Source organism: Octodon degus, unplaced genomic scaffold (genome assembly GCF_000260255.1).
Source record: "Octodon degus isolate 3935 unplaced genomic scaffold, OctDeg1.0 scaffold00128, whole genome shotgun sequence".
Classification (NCBI taxonomy): domain Eukaryota; kingdom Metazoa; phylum Chordata; class Mammalia; order Rodentia; family Octodontidae; genus Octodon; species Octodon degus.
Window position 1 is genome coordinate 5,432,820 of NW_004524704.1, and position 7,443 is coordinate 5,440,262.

The 7,443-nt window shown below is 39.6% G+C and overlaps 1 long non-coding RNA gene across 1 annotated transcript in view; it reads right to left on the reverse strand.

Moving 5' to 3' along the window:
• The window catches only part of LOC111812542, a 19,398-nt gene extending 12,771 nt beyond the window's left edge, over nucleotides 1-6,627 (reverse strand). Inside the window, exons 1-2 of the long non-coding RNA XR_002818031.1 lie at nucleotides 6,591-6,627; nucleotides 4,545-4,715 (exon numbers count right to left, since the gene is read on the reverse strand). This is a non-coding gene — a long non-coding RNA (uncharacterized LOC111812542). The remainder of the gene's footprint in view (nucleotides 1-4,544; nucleotides 4,716-6,590) is intronic.
• Between the last annotated feature and the right edge of the window lie 816 nt (nucleotides 6,628-7,443).

Below are 7,443 nucleotides of genomic sequence, written 5' to 3' on the forward strand. Positions count from 1 at the left end.
TCAACCTCCCAAGCACTGGGATTACAGGTTTGTACCACCACACCCAGTCTCAATCACCATCTCTGCATACCCCAGGGGTGGGGACAGCACAGCATACTGGGGATCGAACCCTGGCCACTGTGTTCTGCCTAAGCAGGTGCTGACAATAACTTTTTGACTGAATGCTTGCTTTAATATTGGGAGAGAAACAAGAAGAAGGAAATGCAAATTATTAAGAAATAATTAGTAATTGTGAACTGAATGTGTTTAAGTCAAATGAAAAAATTGAACTTAAAATAGAAAATAATCCCTAGGGTTCGCTTTAGCTCCTATGTAGTAATGAGTGGAAGGGTATATTCTAAAAGATTTAGGGCAGTTGAGAGAAAAATTTCATGCCAACTTGGCTTTCAATTTCTTTCAACTGAAAGAGATTGAAAAGTTAACATTTGACACCCGGGTTCTACCCTGGTTTACCAAAAGCACCCTTCATGGCCTCCGAATGCTGCACCAGGACAAAGGTCTTGTATGTTCTTATAAATAAAATAATTTGCATATGCCTTGTTGCTGAACATGACATGTGATTTTGGACGAATGACTCATTATTAATGTTTAGCTCAAGTAAAACTCAGATTCCATGTAAGAGATAAACTCAGATCATCAGTACTCTCAGGCCCCATTATCTCCCAAGCATTCCCCAAATTGCTGTGGTCAGTTACTCCCCTCACAGACTGATGTATGTGTGATCTGTTTTGGTGGCATCCTCACCAGTGGTGATTCAACCTCTAGTTTTCTTCAGTGGTAGGAAACCCACCAGACATTCAGATACTTCTAACTTCTGAAAATTTTTTCATTAATTGAATATAAATTCGCTTCTCTCTGCTTATATAATGTTATCTAGTTATAGTTTTTGAAGCTTTCTAGAAAAACTATTCCTTTAGAACATCTTCTTGTTATTTAAAATACATTGTTGTATTTATTTAGAATTCTTAAAAACCTGAAATACTTTGGCCAGATTCTTATCCCAGTTTCCTTTGGCCATGCCTCATGGAAGATGGTTGTTAGTCTATTTATAAATCTCATGAACTGGAACCATGTCCTCTAGGTGGACTACAGTTTATTTCATATGACATGCTATGGTTTGTTTTTGGACATCTCTCCAAAGTCTTATGCAGTCATAAGTGGGGCATTTTCAGAAGTGACTGGGCCTAGAGTGTGGCAGGCTGGAATTGATTCGTGGTGCAGTGCTAGGATCAATGGTCCTAAGATTAAGAATGTGTTACCCACCTTAAGTAGCATGGATAAATTATAGAGACAGAAAGAGCTGTGGTTGTCCCTTGTTGCTTTGCTACCTTCTGGATGCCATAAATTGCTCCTCCTCTATGATGATTGTATACCTTGACAATCCTCCTTGGAGTCAGTCAATAATGGACTGAAACCTCTTAATAAAGTGTTAGTCAGAAAGCCCCTTTCCCCTTTAACTTTGTGTGTTGGGTAATCTGTCTAAGTAACAAGATAAAAGTAAGAAAGAATTTGATGCCAAGAGTGGGGATCTTGCTGTGGTGTTATTTGTACATGGACACTAGAGTTTCAGCCCAGTGCTAGATAAACTCCTGTTTTTTAATTAAAACTATTTTCATTCCAGTTTTGACTAGGGCTAATAAACAATAAATGCTGCATACAAAAATGAAATAAGAGACTGTCTTGGTTACTTTTCTCTTGTTGCTGGGACAAAGTACCCAGTGCCCAATATTAAAGAAGGAAAGGTTTATTTAGCTCACAGTTAGTGGAGGTTTCAGTCCATATGTAGCTGGCTCCAAGGCAGAGTGGCACATGGCAGAGAGCAGCCACTCATGGTGGCAGAAAACAGCAAAGAGTAAAGGGAAGTGCAGGAGCTGTGGCTGCTAGCTAGCCTTTTCCCCCTTCATACATTGTAATGCAGATTATCTGTTTCAGGTTGGGAATAGTACTCACATCCCTAATTCCAGCATTGGATCATGACTTAACCACAAACTCTAGAAGCTACTCCATGACTGCATGAGACTTTGGGGGGGACAAATAGACACAAACCATAAAAATAATAGAGACCTATAGTCAGGAGTTGCAAAAACCGGAAGAGGCTGTCAGAAAATCAGGTCAGCAGCATTTTGTGAATGGGCAGTCCCAGAAAATAGAAATTAAATATTGGGACAGAACTTTTAGAAAGGTCTATTTGTATGTATTCAATGCAACTTCTCTTTCACCATGAAGAAAATTGTGAGATTGTTACCTATAATAAAAGCCTAGGCAAAAAGATTTCAATTCATGTAATGTACAAGCCTGGCTTTGGTTCATTGGATTTGAAAACATGTAGTAGGTTACTGTACATCTTTGGCTCAAGGAAGATAATGGGCTAAGCCTGTGGTGGGCACACTGCTCTGAGACCAACGTGGTGGGAGAGTCACCGCAAAGTGATTGAGCTACACACACGTATCTAAATCCTAGATCACTGGAATGACACAATATGTGACTTGAAATGATTAGGAGATTTTATATGACCTGAAAATAATATAAATATCATAAAGTATGTCATAGATTTTATGGGAAAAGAATTAGCCAAAGCCCAATACAGTAGATTTAAAAGATTCATAGAGATAAAAACTGAAGTTGTTTTATAACTGTACTTTTTATTTCCTAGGTCTTTACTTTTCTTGTCACTTCAACATATAGATATACATATACAATACATACATATTCAGACACATGTGTTAAAGAACAAGTTTACAATATACAAATCACAATATTTATAGCTTGATTGTTCATTATATTCTATGCAGTGTATTAAAGCCCTTAAAATATTATTTTCCATATCTGTTTGGAGACAAAGTTCATAAATTTCATTTCATTGACAAGGAAGCAGACCTAGTAATATTATACTTTATTTTAAATCTGACATGTAATAATTGGTTTAGCCTGAACTCAGATCTCTCTGACTCTGAGATCCAAATCTTGAATGGATGATTTATTTTGCCATTTGTTACAGCTTGCATGGACTTTGACAACCGCAACTGATTTTATTGTGTAGATTTTTCCAGTGATCAATGGGCATTTCAAAAGGAAGAAATACATTATAAGATGTGTTATGCATTGGTTTACTCTTTCTAAGGACCTGCACTACCATGAGGAACACAGAAGGAATGTTTTGTGAGACCAGGAAAAACACCAGAGCTCACACATAGAAAATAACGTAGTGTTGTTTTGCCCAACTAAAAATGTAGGGCTGCTTCCACCTGCAGACTAAAGGGACAATTGCAGCTTTCCCAGTCCTGCGGTTGCTTTTTTCCTCATGGTCCAGGTTGGCAAGGCTCAGGGTGGTGTTCACCTGATCACCAGGTGGCTCTAAAACCTCTGGTAGGAGTCATGCAAATGCTGCCTGAGGGAAAATACAGTGCTTAGTAGACTGATTAAAATATTTGCCTTTGAGATCTTGTAAAAATACACATCCCCGGGGTTGCAAAGGTTATCAGAGGCATTCTTCCAGTCTAATGTGTATTCTGGAGGAGTCTGGATTTTTTTTTAAATAGAATAGAATATGACTGTATAGTCTGAAAAATGCAGGGATTCTGAGGACTAAATTAAATATATATATATATATCTGTTGAGACTCTAATGTGTGGCAGGTAGATTTTTAAGCATATGTGATCAATGTAGGAATAAAACAAAGATGTAGGTCTTCATACAGCAGAGATGATGCATTTCAAAATATTTTGTAAACCTTATTGCACCATGCACTTAATGACTATTATATTTTGTATTTACAATAAGCTGGGAAAGTGCGTGTTCCATCTAACGTGCCTATACACCGTTACTGGGAGTGGCACTACCATGCAAAGCTGTTGTCAGAGTTACCTCAGTGGAGCTTTTAGATTCCTCTCAGTGCCTCGGCACTGTCCACCACTGACAAGTAAACTTCTCCCAGATGAAAACCAGATCTTCTATCTTTTACTTTCTCTGTGTCCCTGGAATCTAGGACAGTGCTGTAGTCAGAGCATGTTTCCAATCAGTGTCCTAGAAAAATGAACTGTACTTTAATTGAGCTAAGAAGGCTAGAAAATCAAGTGCAGAACAAGGCAGAGTGAGAGAGCAATTTGCACAGACTCGGGATTTACTCTCCACCCCACAGCCCACTGTTCATTTATTTCTGCCTTAAAATTGTCCTCAAATCCCAGCCACGCAATCTTTACTCCTACATCAGCAAGCATGACTCTCCCTCCTGAATTTTTCTGGAATGTTATGGCCTCAACTGCAGATATTAACACTTGAGCATGACCTATTCTTTTTCTCTGAACATAATAAATTTAAATTCAGGAATTGTTCTATAGCCATTTAAATTCAGAAGTAGTTTTGCATTAACACAATGCCAGGTAAATACCAAGAGCAAAACACGTGAGAGTCTAAGCGTTTTTTTATATCAGAATCTCAGATTTCTTGAAATACATGTATACATGCCCAAGTTTGCATATGGGAATGGTGAATGTTTCTCCCATACTTATTCTCATTCATTAAGTTCTGATATTTGGATTACTTACATTACTTATCTTTCCATTGCTAGAATAAAATACCTCCTGACGCAGCTTACAAGAAGAGATATTTATTTTGGTTCATGTCTCCAGAGTTTTTGCCCTATATTTGTCTGGTTCTAGAGCAGAAACATCATGAAAGAAGGACATGGTGGAAGGAAGTTACTCAACTCCTAGCATCTGGAAAATATGAAGCAAAGGGCTCCAGACAGAGAGGAAGAGGCTGGAGAAAATAATATCCTCAGTAAACTACTTCTGCCCCCTGGCCCAGCCCATAATAAACTGATTCAGTTATGATCTTATCAATGAATTATCTGTTGAAGAAGACAATGCCTTCATGATCCAATTAATTTTCTAGGTTCCATCTCTCAGCATCACATCATTGGTGATGAAGCTTTTCATGTAGAAGTCTTTGAGAAGAATTTCACATTTATTAACAATACTAGTTAGGGAAAAGTCACTACCCAAGATGCAATATTAATATCCCCTTCCCTACAACTTTATTTATAGTATTATGCTGGAATTTTTGCCTTTTTCAAAAAAATTCTCTCTTAAAGTTTGGCTATCTGTCTCAGGAAAAGAAGTTCATATCAAGAATATAGTAGACCCTTGACCTACAAACTGGATTTTGGTTATAAATCTGGTTGTTATTTGAAGGTTCAGGTTCCTCTACACCACTGTCAAAGTTTCTCTCTTGTACACCTGCAGATCTCAGTGTTTCTAGAGAGACATTGGCCTGAAATTTCTCCATTCACCCCATACAGGAAAGGGTGTTGTAATGCTCCTTCCAGAACTCATTCAAAATTAAATCTGTATCCAAGGCCATCTGGAAGTACAAGCAGGTGGCATTTGGGTCATAACTCCAGACTCTGATTATAAGTTGAAACTATAATTCCATTCCTAACCCAAGTTGTTTGTATGTCAGGTCAGGCATAACTCAAGGGTCCACTGTATCTAGAATATAATTTCCTGGCCTTCACTTATGGATGTGGAGTTCCCTGGGCTGTATTCATAAGCAGTGGCCTTGGCAATTGCCATGAGTTCAAGCTTGAGAACCAGCGCCATAGGGTGCAACCATGAAAAAGTACATTGCAAGAGGCAGCCAGACAGTGACCTAGCAGATAACATGGGCCTTTCCTGTCCTGTGTAGGCCTGTGTTTTGGAATTGGTCTGCTTCTTCTTTAGCATTGTAGATGGCAGGGCAAAACGAAAGAGTTACTATTGACTCATCAGGGCAGCAACACATTATTGTTAGCTCTAGCTGCCTGACTAGGTGTCTCAATTATGTTTTACTCCTTGCTGGGACAAAATAACCAATACCCAAAATTAAAGAAGAAAAGGTTTATTTAGTTCAGTGTTTGTGGAGGTTTCATTCTATACTCAGCTGGCTACCAAGAAGAATGGCACATGGCAGGCCGCAGAAGTTCATGGCAGCAGAAAATAGTGACGAGCAAAGGGAAGGGCAGCAGCTGTGGCTTCTAGCCAGCCTCCCCCCTTCTTATGTTATAAACGAGCTACCCTGGGGCTGGGGGAGTAGAACTCACAGAATGTCCATGCCATTCTCTTGCACTGGATGAGGATGTTTACAAACTAAGAATCCTGGCTGTCTGGCAAGTCACTTAATTAAACTTCTAAACTTTTCAAGTTGACATAATCTATCAACCCGTACAATCCACCCATGTCAACTTGGCAGCCAGACATTTCCTTAAACCAATTTCCAGGTACATAGATATGCTTGTTAACATTTTACATCTTCGAACATTATAACACAGGTTTAACTGTCTTTAAGAATCACTATTAAGTCTGTCAATGTTATATTACATGAGAACCATAGTATCCTGCCTCTGGCACCCCAAATACTCACGCACATCCCTTTATGCAAAAGGCACTTAGTCTATCTGCAAGAGTTGTCAAAGTCATAACAGTTTCAACACTAATGAAAAGTTCATGTTCCAAGATCTAAGGCAAACTCTTTTCTGTGAGCCCCTGTACAAATGTGCTAGTTGATAGATTATGTCAACTTGAAAAGTTTAGAAGTTTAATTAAGTGACTTACCAGACAGCCAGGATTCTTAGTTTGTAAACATCTTCATCCTGTGCAAGAGGAGGGCATGGACATCTTGTGAGTTCTACACCCCTATCCCCTGGGTAGCTTGTTTATAAGTTAAAAAGTTAAACACTTACAACATTCAAAGACACAAGATAAACATTACCATTCCAGAAGGTACAAGCAGCAGGTTATAAAGCACTGGGGTCAAAAGAAGTCCAAAATCCAGAAGGGCAAATATTAAGTCCTGTCATTCCATGTGGAACAGCTGATGCAATCTGTTATCAGTTGTAATCTCCAGCAGACTTACATGACTCCACCCCTATGGCACTTCTGTGGGTAGCTCCCATGGCTTCTCTCTCAGGCCTGCTGTGCTCCCTTTTGGCAGCTTTCCATAGACAATCCATGTTCCTTTGAACTGAATAGGCTTCTCACTCATAGCTTTACACACTGCACTCTCAGGGGCACATTACCTGGCCTCCCAGGCCTGCTGAAATCTAGGTGGAATCCTTCTTAACCTCAGAAGTCCTGCACTCTGAATGCAACTAAAACCACTGCCATGTGGATGATACCAAGGGCTGCTGCCAGCTGGAGTAGTAGTCAGGCTTTCTTCTCTGTTGGCTGTAGGGTTACAATGCCTGGATTGCTGAGCACTCTGGCCATGATTCCAAGAAACAAATTCTCTATGCCAGTGCCATTCTGGAAACTGGTGTGGCTGCTGCCTACATTCTGTGTCATGGGGCTCTGTGGCTTTCCCATCAAAGCAAAGTCCCTCACCCTTGCAATTCTGAGGGTGCAAAGGGCAAGAACCTTGCACCTCTTGTGATGCCCACACATTTCTATTCTCCTGTTCCTCTTGGGC